This window comes from Macaca mulatta, chromosome 12 (genome assembly GCF_049350105.2).
Source record: "Macaca mulatta isolate MMU2019108-1 chromosome 12, T2T-MMU8v2.0, whole genome shotgun sequence".
Taxonomy (NCBI): Eukaryota; Metazoa; Chordata; class Mammalia; order Primates; family Cercopithecidae; genus Macaca; species Macaca mulatta.
Window position 1 is genome coordinate 80,117,900 of NC_133417.1, and position 16,253 is coordinate 80,134,152.

Genomic DNA, 16,253 nt, shown 5'->3' on the forward strand with positions numbered 1-16,253 from the left:
CATCCCCCCTTTTCTCCTACCCCCACCCTCCACTACCCTTCCTGTCCTCTGGTAACCATCCTTTCATTTTCTATCTCCATGAGTGCAATTGTCTTAATTTTTTTATTCCACAGGTAAGTGAGAACAAGCGATGTTTATCCCTTTGTTCCTGGTTTATTTCATTTGACATAATGTCCTCCAGTTCCATCCATGTTGTTGCAAATGTCAGAATCTGATTTTTTTGTTATGGCTGAATAGTACTTCATTGTGTATAATTACCACATTTTCTTCATCCATTCATCTGCTGATGGACACTTAGAGGCCGCTTCCAAATTTTGGCTGTTGTGTGAACAGTGCTGCAGTAAACATGGGAGTGTATATATATCTTTGACATACTGATTTCCTTTCTCGTGGGTATATATCCAGTAGTTTGCTGGATCATATGGGGGCTCTATTTTTAGTTTTTTGAGGAACCTCTAAACTGTTCTCCATAGTGGTTGTACTAATTTACATTCCTACCAACAGTGTACGAAGGTTCCCTTTCCTTCACATCCTTGCGAGCATTTTTTATGGCCTGTTTTTTGGATAAAAGCCATTTTAACTGGGGTAAGATGATATCTCATTGTAGTTTTGATTTGCATTTCTCTGATGACCAGTGATGTTTAGCACCTTTTCATATACCTGTTTGTCATTTGTATATCTTCTTTTGATATCTTCAAATCTTTGGTCCATTTTAAAATCAGATTATTATATATTTTTTCCTGTAAAGTTGTTTGACTTCCTTATATATTCTGGTCATTAATCTCTTGTCAGATGGGTAGTTTGCACATATTTTCTCCCATTCTGTGGGTTGTCTCTTCACTTTGATCGTTTCCTTTGCTGTGCAGAAGCTTTTTAACTTGATGTGATTCCATTTGTCCATCTTTGCTTTGGTTGCCTGTGCTTGTGGGGTATTACTCAAGAAATTTTTGCCCAGACCAATGCCCTGGAGAGTTTTCTCAATATTTTCTTGCAGTAGTTTCATAGTTTGACGTCTTAGATTTAAGTCGTCTTTAATCCATTTTGATTTGATTTTTATGTAAGGCAAGAGATAGGGATCAATTTCAGTCTTCTTCATATGGATATCCAGTTTTCCCAGCACCATAATTATTCTTCTCTTTTAGCTAAGATGTGTGTCTCTTGAGAAAAATTAGGATTGCCTCCAGTATTTCTTTTGAATATTGCAAAATTCAAACAAAGAACCCAAGGAATATTTTAAAATTGGTGGTGTGAGTTTAAAATACTTGGACATTTTTGTATGTCTATGAAGGATTCTGTGTTTATACTCTCATGTGCCTAAAGAATTCATCAAAAAACCCAAAACATTAAAGCCCTTTATGTATCCATTGCATGATATAATAAATATTGGCAGGAATGGAACATAGGTTGAGGAAGAACTAGGCCCTACATTGAGTTGTCAGGTAGGAATGTTTGTTTGTGGTCATCTTTTCACTTCTTCTTTTGATATTTTTGGTCCATTCCCAGGCCACTTACTCTCTCTTTGGACACTTGGCATCTTTATGGTGTCTCCTGACTATATAAGATTCTTTATGGTAGCACCTACTAAAGCCATCTCTCTCTAGACCATGTCTAGCTCCAGAATTTTTACCCATGTAAAATCTTGATCTCCTAAGTGCTTGTTTCAGCAGCACATATAGCAACATTTTAATGATATAGAGAAGATTAGCATGGCTCCTATGCAAGGACAACACATAAATCCATCAAGTATTCCATATTTTTATAGTATGCTATCATTTATCTCAGAAGTGAAGAGAGATATGTGATTTTATCTAAGACATGAAGAGAATTACAAATTTATTTTTTATATTTAAAAAATAGAAGGTTCATAGTCACCTGTAGGGGAAGGAATAGGTCAGAGGGAATAAAACTAGAAGCTGGGCTGGGTGCGGTGGCTCACACCTGTAATCCCAGCACTTTGGGAGGATCTGGTAGGTGGATAACAAGGTCAAGAGATCGAGACCATCCTGTCCAACATGGTGAAACCCCCTCTCTACAAAAAATACAAAAATTAGCTGGGCATGGTGGTGCGCACCTGTAGTCCCAGCTACTTGGGAGGCTGAGGCAGGAGAATTGCTTGAACTTGGGAGGTGGAGGTAGCAGTGAGCCAAGATGTGCCACTGCACTCCAGCCTGGTGACAGAGCGAGACTCTATCTCAAAAAAAAAAAAAAAAAAAAAAAAAAAAGAAGTTCCAAAATGGCCAAATAGAAACAGCTCCAGTCTACAGCTCCTAGTGTGAGCAATGCAAAAGACTGGTGATTTCTGCATTTCCAACTGAGGTATCAGGTTCATCTCACTGGGGCTTGTTGTACAGTGGGTGCAGCCCACAGGCGTGAGCCAAAGCAAGGCAGGGCATCACCTCACCCAAAAAGCACAAGGGGTTGGGGAATTCCATTTTCTAGCCAAGGGAAGCTGTGACAGATGGTACCTGGAAAATTGGGACACTCCCACCCTAATACTGCACTTTTCCAATGCTCTTAGCAAACAGCACACCAGGAGATTATATCCCACGCCTAGCTCAGAGGGTCCCACACCCATGGAGCCTTGCTCACTGCTAGCACAGCAGTCTGAGATCCAACTGCAAGGCAGCAGTGAGGCTGGGGGAGGGGTACGCACCATTGCTGAGGCTTGAGGTAAACAAAGTGGCCAGGAAGCTCAAACTGGGTGGAGCCCACTGCAGCTCAAGGAGGCCTGCCTGCCTCTGTAGACTCCACCTCTGGGGGCAGGGATAGCTGAACAAAAGGCAGCAGAAACTTCTGCAGACTTAAATATCCCTGTCTGACAGCTTTGAAGAGAGTAGTGGTTCTCCCAGCATGGAGTTTGAGATATGAGAACGGACAGACTGCCTCCTCAAGTGGGTCCCTGACCCCTGATTAGCCTAACTAGGAGGCACCTCCCAGTAGGGGCCGACTGACACCTCATACGGCCAGGTGCCCCTCTTAGATGAAGCTTCCACAGGAAGGATCAGGCAGCAACATTTGCTGTTCTGCAATATTTGCTGTTCTGCAGCCTCTGCTGGTGATACCCAGGCAAACAGGGTCAGGAGTGGGCCTCCAACAAACTCCAGCAGACTTGCAGCTGGGGGTCCTGACTGTTAGAAAGAAAACTAACAAACAGAAAGGACATCCACACCAAAACCCCATCTGTTTGTCACCATGCTCAAAGACCATAAAACCACAAAGATGGGGATAAACAAGAGCAGAAAAGCTAAAAATTCTAAAAATCAGAGCGCCTCTTCTCCTTCAAAGGAGCGCAGCTCCTTGCCAGCAATGAAACAAAGCTGGGTGGAGAATGACTTTGACGAGTTGAGAGAAGGCTTCAGACGATGGGTAATAACAAACTTCTCTGAGCTAAAGGAGGATGTTCGAACCCATGGCAAAGAAGCTAAAAACCTTGAAAAAAGATTAGATGAATGGCTAACTAGAATAAACAGTGTAGAGAAGACCTTCAATGACCCAATGGAGCTGAAAACCATGGCAAGAGAACAACGTGACACATGCACAAGCTTCAGTAGCCAATTCAATCAAGTGGAAAAAGGGTATCAGTGATTGAAAATTAAATGAATGAAATGAAGCAAGAAGAGAAGTTTAAAGAAAAAAGAGTAAAAAGAAATGAACAAAGCCTCCAAGAAATATGGGACTATGTGAAAAGACCAACTCTACGTCTGATTGGTATACCTGAAAGTGATGGGGAGAATGGAACCAAGTTGGAAAATACTCTTCAAGATATTATCCAGGAGAACTTCCCCAACCTAGCAAGGCAGGCCAACATTCAAATTCAGGAAATACAGAGAACGCCACAAAGATACTCCTCGAAAAGAGCAACTCCAAGACACATAATTGTCAGATTCACCAAAGTTGAAATGAAGGAAAAAATATTAAGGGCAGCCAGAGAGAAAGGTCGGGTTATCCACAAAGGGAAGCTCATCAGACTAACAGCAGATCTCTTAGCAGAAACTCTACAAGTCAGAAGAGAGTGGGGGCCAATATTCAACATTCTTAAAGAAAATAATTTTCAACACAGAATGTCATATCCAGCCAAACTAAGCTTCACAAGTGAAGGAGAAATAAAATCCTTCACAGACAAGCAAATGCTGAGAGATTTTGTCACCAGCAGGCCTGCCTTACAAGAGCTCCTGAAGGAAGCCCTAAACATGGAAAGGAACAACCAGTACCAACCACTGCAAAAACATGCCAAATTGTAAAGACCACCAATGCTAGGAAGAAACTGCCTCAACTAACGAGCAAAATAACCAGCTAACATCATAATGACAGGATCAAATTCACACATAACAATATTAACCTTAAATGTAAATGGGCTAAATGCTCCAATTAAAAGACACAGACTGGCAAATTGGATAAAGAATCAAGACCCATCAATATGCTGTATTCAAGAGACCCATCTCACATGCAGAGACACACATAGGCTCAAAATAATGGGATGGAGGAAGATCTACCAAGCAAATGGAAAACCAAACAAAAAAAGCTGGGGTTGCAATCCTAGTCTCTGATAAAACAAGCTTTAAACCAACAAAGATCAAAAGAGACAAAGAAGGCCATTACATAATGGTAAAGGGATCAATTCAACAAGAAGAGCTAACTATCCTAAATATATATGCACACAATACAGGAGCACCCAGATTCATAAAGCAAGTCCTTAGAGACCTACAAAGAGACTTAGACTCCCACACAATAATAAGGGGAGACTTTAACATCCCACTGTCAACATTAGACAGATCAACAAGACAGAAAGTTAACAAGGATATCCAGGAATTGAACTCAGCTCTGCACCAAGCAGACCTAATAGACATCTACAGAACTCTCTACCCCGAATCAACAGAATATACATTCTTCTCAGCAATGCGTCGCACTTATTCCAAAGTTGACCACATAGTTGGAAGTAAAGCACTCCTCAGCAAATGTAAAAGAACAGAAATTATAACAAATTGTCTCTCAGACCACAGTGCAATCAAACTAGAACTCAGGACTAAGAAACTCAAGCAAAACCACTCACCTACATGGAAACTGAACTACCTGCTCCTGAATGACTACTGGGTACATAAAGAAAAGAAGGCAGAAATAAAGATGTTCTTTGAAACCAATGAGAACAAAGACACAGCATACCAGAATCTCTGGGACACATTTAAAGCAGTGTGTGGAGGGAAATTTACAGCACTAAATGCCCACAAGAGAAAGCAGCAAAGATCTAAAATTGACACCCTAACATCGCTATTAAAAGAACTAGAGAAGCAAGAGCAAACACATTCAAAAGCTAGCAGAAGGCAAGAAATAACTAAGATCAGAGCAGAACTGAAGGAGATAGAGACACAAAAAACCCTTCAAAAAAATCAATGAATCCAGGAGCTGATTTTTTGAAAAGATCAACAAAATTGATAGACCACTAGCAAGACTAATAAAGAAGAAAAGAGAGACAAATCAAATAGACGCAATAAAAAATAATAAAGGGGATATCACCACTGATCTCACAGAAATACAAATTACCATCAGAGAATACTATAAACACCTCTATGCAAATAAACTAGAAAATCTAGAAGAAATGGATAAATTCCTGGACACATACACCCTCCCAAGACTAAACCAGGAAGAAATTAAATCTCTGAATAGACCAGTAATAGACTCTGAAATTGAGGCAATAATTAATAGCTACCAACCAAAAAAAGTCCAGGACCAGACGGATTCACAGCTGAATTCTACCAGAGGTACAAAGAGGTGCTGGTACCATTCCTTCTGAAACTATTCCAATCAATAGAAAAACAGGGAATCCTCCCTAACTCATTTTATGAGGCCAGCATCATCCTGATACCAAAGCTTGGCAGAGACACAACAAAAAAAGAGAATTTTAGACCAATATCCCTGATGAACATCGATGCAAAAACCCTCAAATTTACAAGAAAAAATCAAACGATCCCATCAAAAAGTGGGCAAAAAATATGAACAGACACTTCTCAAAAGAAGACATTTGTGCAGCCAACAGATACATGAAAAAATGCTCATCATCACTGGCCATCAGAGAAATGCAAATCAAAACACAATGAGATACCATCTCACACCAGTTAGAATGGTGATCATTAAAAAGTCAGGAAACAATAGGTGCTGGAGAGGATGTGGAGAAATAGGAACACTTTTACACTGTTGGTGGGACTGTAAACTAGTTCAACCATTGTGGAAGACAGTGCAGCAATTCCTCAAGGGTCTAGAACTAGAAATACCATTTGACCTAGCCATCCCATTACTGGGTATATACCCAAAGGATTATAAATCATGCTGCTATAAAGACACATGCACATGTATGTTTATTGTGGCACTATTCACAATAGCAAAGACTTGGAACCAACCCAAATGTCCATCAATGATAGACTGGATTAAGAAAATGTGGCACATACACCATGGAATACTATGCATGCATAAAAAAGGATGAGTTCATGTCCTTTGTAGGGACATGGATGAATCTGGAAGCCATCATTCTGAGCAAACTATCGCAAGGACAGAAAACCAAACACCACGTGTTCTCACTCATAGGTGGGAACTGAACAATGAGAACACTTGGACACAGGGTTTGGAACATCACACACCAGGGCTTGTTGTCGGGTGGGGGGAGGGGGGAGGGATAGCATTAGGAGATATACCTAATGTAAATGACGAGTTAATGGGTGCGGTACACCAACATGGCACATGTATACATATGTAACAAACCTGCATGTTGAGCTCATGTACCCTAGAACTTAAAGTATAATAAAAAAAAAATTGTTCCTTCAATTATCCTAAATATAAAATAAATTATGTAAAAAAAAAGGAATAGAAGCTGGACTTCTTTGAGTGTACTCTGCTTTGTAGATTTGAATTTGGAACCATGCAAACCATATGAGAAGTAAAATTTTTAAAAATTTCTAAAAATTAAAAGTTAATGGAACAAATGAATTTAACTCCGCGTAGCCGGTAGCATAATTACACGGAGTAAATACAAAGAGTTTCTATTAAGGGACAAAAAAGCAAGTCCTTGCTCATTCTGCTTCACACATACTGGCCTCCTTGCTGTTCCTGAAACGTGTGAACTACACTCCACCTCACAGAGCTGTATGTTTTGTTCCTTCAGCTTGTAATACGTTTCCCCTGGATAGTCACTTGGCTCTCACTTTCACTTCCTTCAAGTCTTTGCTCAAAAGTCACCTCTTAAGAGAGGCCTTCCCAAATCCTTTACCTATCTTTATATTTCTTCAGAGTTCTTCTTGCTATGTGGTGTCATGTATTCATCATTAGTTTGTTTGGCTCTTGTGTTAGACTATAAATCTATGAGGACAGGGACTTTGTTTTTTTCTTCTTTTTTGAGATGGAGTCTTGCTCTGTCACCCAGGCTGGAGTGCAGTGGCATAATCTCAGCTCACTGCAACCTCTGCCTCCTGGATTCAAGCGATTCTTGTGTCTCAGCCTCCCAAGTAGCTGGGATTACAGATGTGTGCCACCACATCCGGCTACTTTTCATAGTTTTTCTTTTTCTTTTTTTTTTTTTTAGTAGAGATGCGGTTTCACCATGTTGTCCAGGCTGCCTCAGGTGATCCGCTCACCTCGGTCCCCCAAGTGCTGGGATTACAGGCATGAGCCACTGCGCCTGGCCAACTTTGTTTTTTCCATTGCTGTATTCACAGAGTCTAGACCATGCTTAGCCCATTAAGAGGCACTCAAGGAATTTTTGAGAAATGGGGTTGAGAAGAAAAGGATAAACTGTTAACTTTTTCTTTATACATCTCTGTATTATTTGATATGTTACAATAAGCATGAATTACTTTAAAAATTTAAAAAATGTGTTAGGAATGTTGTAATAATTCGCAATAATTGAGAAAATATATTATTCCCTCTGTGTGTTTGCATTAATTAAACCAAAGGGAATCCTGGCTAAATGTTGAATTTCAGTTCTTGGTGATAGGCTTGGGTGTACTTTTAGTCTATAGCCCTACCCAATACTCTTCAAATTATATTCTCACTCTAATCTATCTATGGCTAGGCTATTGTTGTTTTAGAGCATTGTGTGTGTGTGTGTGTATGTGTGTGTATAGTGTGTGTATGTGTGTACCTTTCTATCTATATATTGGCTATAGTTTCTTATATGTGATAGGAAGATGTTATGTGAATTTTGGCTATTTTTAAATAAAATCAATTGTAAGTGTAAGTCCTCATTCTCCTTCAAGAAGTTAAATTCATCTATATTTAATGGACCCAGATATTCAAATTTTGGTTAAGAGATAGGAAATTTCACAACAGTAACAAAATGTTTCAAAGCACTTTTACTTATCAAAATTTTCTGCTCCTGTAGTCCCAGTGAGGTCTGTAAGGGTCGTATTCCCAGTCAATTCTTTATATCAATTACAGAATTCTAGGGTTTGCATGTGGTACAAGTGCACCATGCTGAGTATGCTTCGTTTTCTCTCCATTTTTGGATTATCGTGGTCCTATGGAGGAATAACATGGTTACACAGAACTAGTCATACTTTTCTTGGTCACCTTTTCCCATTACTGATTTCAATCAATTATTCCATTAGATGATTAGTCTCAGACTTTTCCTTACCCATCTTGCCCTTCTAAAAATTCCTGCTCTCTGGACTTTGAAAATTAGGTTAGTTTCCTATGTCAGGTCCCCAAGCCAGGGAACTTGGCTTAAAGTAGTGATCACTATATAATAATTTTAAGTGGAGTATGATGTTCAGAGGCAAAACATGAAGGAGACACATCCTACAAAATGGGGTCTGCAAGTGGAAGCATCAGGATTTGTTTATGGATTGAATTAGAGTGCTTGTTAAAATTGCTTTCATCGATTTGAACTAGAGCATAGCTAAGCAAAAGATGCATGTTTTAAATAAAAAACTTGTATTTGAACTTGAAGTAGAAAACATGGTCCAACAAACACACATGATCAATAACTACAGAAAAACAAAGCAGAGAACACGGTAGTTAAAAGCTTTAATTTTTAATTTAGAGGGTCCTATCCCCCATATTGTCTAGTCTAGTCTGGAACTCCTAAACTCAAGCTATCTACGCGCCTCGGCCTCCCAAAGTGCAGGGATTACAGGCACAAGCCACTGTGCCTGGCCTCCATCTGCCCTTCTTGACCGTTTAAGGAAATCCTCTGAACTTGTTCTACCATCAGTGGAGATAAACAGATCCCGTATGAGAGTATAGCCTTAAAGAACCAGTAAACTTTTTTTTAAGACTTCTGTTCTATTTTAGCTTAGAAAAACTTCAATCTTAAAAAAATATGCAATGCTTATATTACATTCTATTGTGTATCTGACTGAGATAATTTAAAATACTTTACCAATTAAATGACTGAATTCTCCGCCCTATTATTCTCGAGTGAAACTGATGTACTAGGAGATAGGTCATGCTTTCGTATGGTTTTGCTCACATCCTATCCCACCATTGCCTACCTCAAGAGTGCAAGAATCTCAAATTTAGGTGGAGGGATTTGTTGTCAGACTTTCCTCTTTCTATCTGCTCATTCTATGGTCTCTGGCTAATAGAGGGTACATAATCTACAACAATACAGACAGCAGGTAAATAGTCCATCTTTCTGGAAACTTTACTAGACTATAGCAAACTGTGTACAAATTCTTTTCTTAAGATCCTAGCAATTTTAACTTCTCAAGAGTTAACCTTAGTCAAATTCCACCCCCCCGCCCTATTTCCTCACTATTTTTTTAACCTCTTGGCTCAGAACATCCAATTCATGCTCTTTGTACCACATTCTTATTTTTGGTCAGTATCAGCTAACATCCGATCACACAGCATGCTGAGAGCTCTGGAGAATGAACTGGGAAAAGAAACCAGGTATAAGGAGTTCAGGGTAAATTCAGGGGCTAAAGTGATAAGTGCTTCCCCCATAGAAAGACTGTGGCTTCTTTAGATATAGATAAATACTTTGGAGCACACTTTTGGTAGGCAAAATAGTTCCCCACTACCACAAAAAATGTCCATGTCCTAATCCCCAGAACCCGTGAATGTGTTACCTTACATGGCCAAAGACACTTTGCAGTTGTGACTCAATTAAGGATTTTGAGGCGAGGCGATTTGCCTGGATTATCTGGACGGGCACGATGTAATCACAAGGGCCCTTATAAAGTTAAAGAGGGAGCCTGGAGGTCCAGAATCAGAGAAGGAGCTGTGATGATGGCAGAATTAGAGTGGTGCCGCATGAGGAAGACTCCACTAGCTGTCACTGGCTTTGAAGATATTGGAAGGAGGCCACCCACCAAGGAATGTGGGCAACCTCCAGAATCTGGAAAGGCAGGGCAGTGGGTTCTGTGGAGCCTCTAGAAGGAATGCAGTGCTGGCAACACCTTGATTTTAGCCTGCTAGGACCCTTTTTAGACTTCTGACCTCCAGAACTGTAAGGTAATAAATTTGTGTTGTTTTAAGCCAACAAATCTGTAGTTATTTATTACAACAGTAGAAGGAAAGTAATACGGTAGTCAAACTTTTGTCTGATTCTAGGCATGGGTCATTAATCTGGGAGGACAAACCAAGAAGAGTGATTTTGGAATTCAGGCAGCTGAGGTGGACTTTATTATATGGGATAGGTCATTTTAGTGCAAGGTCAGGGATATGAGCAGCAGGGCCATGCCCTGACAAAATGGTGATATGATCTACAAAAGCACAGTAGGTATACTAGCCAGTGGGTTGGGTCATAGGACCAAGCTTATTCTGGGCACCCAAAATTTGGGAAAATAGGAAAAAAACCCCACATACTCAAGAAATGGACAGACGTGTACAAGAAGAGAAGGTTGATACTTCTAGGCAGGTAGAAACAGGAAGCTGATACGTAATAGTGCTGCTGAAATGCTCTTGAGCATAAAGCTACACAACACTTTATGAGCTACGTTAGTTAAAAGAAGAGCTGGTGGGTGTGGTGGTGTGTGCCTGTAGTCTCAGCTACTCAGGAGGCTGAGACAGGAGAATCGCTTGAACCCAGGAGGTGGAGGTTGCAGTGAACTGAGATCATGCCACTACACTCCAGCCTGGCGGTAGAATGAGACAAGGTCTCAAAAAAAAAAAAAAAAGGAAGAAGAGCTGGAAATATATTTCCAGGTTGGGCTCCAGTGGTTTCAAGTGGCTGTTTGATTAGAAAACGCTGCAGGAACAGGGCAGCTAGAGAAGAGTCATCAGTGACAGTGTTGGCCAGAAAGGTAATAGAAAGAAGGCCAGGAAATGTGAGACAGTGTCAGTTCAATGATGGTTCAGTTTCACTGGTAGCTTACTGGAGGGTAAAAGTAATGGGTTTCTGGATTCACACTTTTTTGTTGTTGTTGTTGTTGTTTGTGTTTTTTCAGATGGAGTCTCACTCTGTCACCCAGGCTGGAGTGCAATGGCGCAATCTTGGCTCACTGCAACCTCCACCTCCTGGGTTCAAGCGATTCTTCCATCTTAGCCTCCCGAGTAGCTGGGATTACAGGCACCTGCTGTCATGTCTGGCTAATTTTTATATTTTGAGTAGAGATGGGGTTTCACCATGTTGGCCAGGCTGGTCTTAAACTCCTGACGTCATGTGATCTGCCCACCTCGGCTTCCCAAAATGCTGGGATTACAGGCAAGAACCACCGCGCCTAGCCAGGATTCGCACTTTTGATCATATAAGGGTCCTGTCCAGTGTTACTGGGGAACAAGTCTAGACACATTCCTTTATTTTCTTCCCCCACTGAAACCATTCTATTTACACTAATATCTTACTAGTGTTAGTCTACTCTTATTTAATCCACTTGTCTTCATCTCCTCTCTTTAGATTCTTGTGTCTCATTCATTCATTCAACAAGCATTTTATTTATTTATTACATACAATTGCTAGGCTTTCTTAAGATATTTATTTGATGAAAACCTAGAATAAAATGTATACTAATTAATGTAAACTTAAAAGCCTTCTTTTTTTTTTCCTGTTCTTCTCCCACCTTGCCCATTATTGAAATCCTCTGATTTGGCCAAAATGGCCCAGTTCCCTTCCTCCAGACATTCATTACATAAAAACTTCTTTGTAACTCTGGCTGCTTTTACTGTAGTAAAGTTCAGAGACCTCTGAGTCTTCAGTTATCTCTTTCATATATTAGCAAAATATAACCTACCCAAATACAGCTGAAGATTAAAAATATAATACATGTGGGAAATGGTAGGGGAAGGTTGAGAACTAAGACCAAATCTTCTTTACTGTCCCTATTTGCTATTGCTGCTGCCAAATTATCTGGACAAAGAGCATTACCCTTGAGATCTGCTAATTCCATCTCACGCTCAACTCTTCTGCCTCAGAGATTTTATTTAATTTGGATCTCTGTCCTGCCGAAATATTGACTCTTGGCCTACTTGTCCTGTGCTTTCACTTCTGACCAACTTTCTCTTAAAACCAAGAGCAAAACAATCCTTTAATAATTATATAAGAAATACATGAATATGAGCTCATAAGTAATCTAAACAATATGAATTATGTAGAGCAAAAACCATAGCTCTTGTACAGCTTACTCCCCAGTGTTGTTTTCCTTCCCAGAAGTAATCATTATTAACAGTTTAATGTGTATCTTTCCAGATATTTTACTATGTTTTTATGCAGAAATATATGAATATGGTTTTAATTTTCTTAAATAAAAATATACCTTCTTTTCAATAAATGGTTCTAGGAAAACTGAATATCTATATGCAAAATTATGAAGTTGGACCCTTATCTTATACCAATGCAAAAATAACTCAAAATGCATCAAAGATCTAAATGTAAGATCCAAAACTACAAAACTCTCAGAAGACATTAGATTTGGTGATAATTTCTTGGATATAACACCAAAATCACAGATGACAACAACAAATAGATAGATTGGACTTTAACAGTATTAAAATTTCTATACATCAAAGGATACTCTTAAGAGAGTGAAAAGACAACACACAGAATGGTGAAAAATATTTATATATCTGATAAAGTTAGAACACCCAGAATATGTAAAGAATTCTGACAACTCAACAAGAACCAAAACAATCCAATTTAAAAATTGAGAGGCCGGGTGTGGTAGCTCATGCCTATAATCCCAGCACTTTGGGAGGCCAGGGTGGGTGGATCACTTGAGGTCACGAGTTTGAGACCAGCCTGACCAATGTGGTGAAACCCTATCTCTACTAAAAATACAAAAATTAGCTGGGCATGGTAGCATGTGTTATCCACATTCGTGTGAAGAGACCACCAGACAGGCTTTGTGTGAGCAATAAAGCTTTTTAATCACCTGGGTGCAGGTGAACTGAGTCCAAAAAAGGAGTCAGCAAAGGGAGCTAGGGTGGGGCAATTTTATAGGATTTGGGTAGGTAGTGGAAAATCACAGTTAAAGGGGGTTTTCTCTTGTGAGCAGGGGTGGGGGTCACAAGGTGCTTAGTGGGGAGTCCAGGAGAAGGAATGTCACAAGGTCAATTGATCAGTTAGGGTGGGGCAGGAACAAATCACAATGGTGGAATGTCATCAGTTAAGGCAAGAACTGACTATTTCACTTCTTTTGTGGTTCTTCAGTTGCTTCAGGCCATCTGGATGTATATGTGCAGGTCACAGGGCTTATGATGGCTTAGCTTGGGCTCAGAGGCCTGATGGCTTAGCTTGGGCTCAGAGGCCTGACAGTGTGTGCCTGTAGTCCCAGCTACTCTAGAGGCTGAGGTAAGAGAATTGCTTGAATCCAGGAGGCAGAAGTTGCAGTGAGCCGAGATAGTGCCACTGCACTCCAGCCTGGGCGACAGAGTGACACTCCATCTCAAATAAATAAATAAATAAATAAATAAAATGGACAAAGGTCTTGAATAGATGCCTCTCCAAACAAGATATACAAATGGGCATTAAGCACATGAAAAGATCCACATCACTAGTCATTAGGAAAATGCAAATCAAAGTCACAATGAAATACCACTTCACACCCTTTAGGATGACTGGTATAAAAACAAAAGAAAAATAACAAAGGTTGGTGAGGACATGGAGAAACTGGTACCCTTGTTTGTTGCTGTTGGGAGTATAAAATGGCAGTAATTGTTGAAGACAGCGTAGTAGTCCCTCAGAAAGTTAAACACAGAATTACCATATGATTCAGCAATTCCACTTCTAGGCATATACTCAAAAGAATTGAAAGCAGTGACCCAAACAGATACTCGTACATCAATGTTCATGTAACATTATTTAGAGTAACCAAAAGGTGGAAAGAACCCACATGTCCATCAACAAATAAATGAATAAACAAATAAATGAATAAACAAAATATACATGCAATAGAATATTATGCAGCCTTAAAAAGGAGTAAAATTCTGATGTATGTTACAACATGGATGAACTTTGGAAACATGCTAAGTGAAATAAGATTCAAAAGGATAAATAGTATATGATTCTACTTATGTGGAATGCTTAGGTCTGGCAAATTCATAAGGATGCAAAGTAAAATAGAGGTTCCCAGGGCCTGGGGCCAGGGGAAATTGGGAGTTATTGCTTAATGGACACAGAGCTTCTGTTTGGGAAGATGAAAAGTTCATCTTTCATGAAATGGATAGTGGTGATGTTTGCACAACATGTGAATGCATTTAACGCAACTGAACTGTACACTTAAAAATGATTAAAATGCTAACTTTTATGTTATGTATATTTTACCATAATAAAAAGTATTTTAAAACTAATGCGTATAAGTATTTTAATTTCAGTGAACACAGCACAGAGTTACCTCAATTGACCTTGATTTTTCAACTCATATGTATTAGTATTTCAATTTCAGTAAACAAAGTTACCTCAATCTTTTAAAAATAATGTTTACAATTTTATAGTGGAAATTTAAAACATATTATAAAAGGAAATAGTATAATAAATTCCCACCTGTCTTCCAGGGTTAGCACTTATCAACACATGGTCAGTCTTGTGTCTTCTATTCTCCTCATCCATGTCATTTCCTCATTACCTCATGTTTTTTTGAAACCCACTCCAGAAATCATAATATTTAAATTATAAATGTTTAAGTATGATTTCCATAAGGACTCTTTTCTGAAAAACATAGCCACAAACCACTATCACATCTAAAATATTTAACAATTTGTTAACATTATCAAATATCCAGCTAGTGTTAAGATATCTCTGATTGCCTGATAATGGTTTTTAATAGTTGGTTGTTGAAATTAAAGATCTGAACAAGTCTTTAAATTATAATTAGTCATATGTCATTTAAGTCTCTTTTAATTTAAGTTTCTTTATAGATTCTCACTTCCTCCTCTTTCAAGTTGATTAGTTGAACAAACTAGACTTTTAGTGATGCAGTTTCCCGCGTTCTGGATTTTGCTAATTTTATCCTCATGGTATTACTAAACATGTTCATCTGAACCCTATATATTCTGTAAATTAGGAGTTAGAGCTACAGGCTTGGTCTGATTTGGATTTTTGCTTTCTTCAAATAGCATTCACAGGTGATGTTGTGTACTTACTATGTGCACCATTTAGGAGACACATAACATCTGATTGTCTTTTTTGTGACATTGCAACTGATCAGTGAGGTCAGTCTGATTTATTATAATTCCCTGTCAACTTGTCACTTAGTGATTTTAGTGGCCATTAATGATTACTGCCTAGATCCATTATTTCATCAGAATTGAAAAATGACAATATTCTTTTCCTATCATTTCTTCTTCATCTATTAGCTGCAATTATTTTACAAAGAAGAACTTTCCTTTATCAACAGTTTTTGTTTCTCTATAACACAATTAGAACCAAAAAGCCAGAATTAAATTGTTGAGCTTTTCCTTTTATTTACTAGTTTCAGAATAATGTGTCATATAATTTTAAACCATCAAGTAATTAGTGTAGAGAGATTATCTCATAGAGTAAGAGTAGATGATGTGTCCTTAAGGGAATTTGGATGATTTTCTGTCTTTGAAAGAAACCTGGACTAGGTAATCTCTATGGTTCCTTTGAGCTCTTGGAGCTCATAATTTTTCTTGCTTATAAAAACCATCTATGTTTTAATCATCAATTTTCAAAAAGAATTAGTTGATATATTTCAATGTTATTTGCAGAGTAGACATTCCTTTAACATTTCATAGATATTATTTGCTAAAGAATTTGCAAAAATTTTGTGTGTTTTCTCAAAGTTCTGGATAGTTAGCTAATTTTTTTCAGGGGCTACTTCACTATCTTTTACATTTCTTTATGTGAATTTTAAACTTAGATTTTAAAC

General features: G+C 38.7%; 1 non-coding gene across 1 annotated transcript; it reads left to right on the forward strand.

Annotated features, from left to right (window-relative positions):
• The first annotated feature begins 1,651 nt into the window (after positions 1 to 1,651).
• LOC114671557 (U6 spliceosomal RNA) lies at positions 1,652 to 1,758 on the forward strand. Its single transcript, XR_003721598.1, has one exon. It is a non-coding gene; the product is annotated as a U6 spliceosomal RNA (small nuclear RNA).
• The last annotated feature ends 14,495 nt before the right edge of the window (positions 1,759 to 16,253 follow it).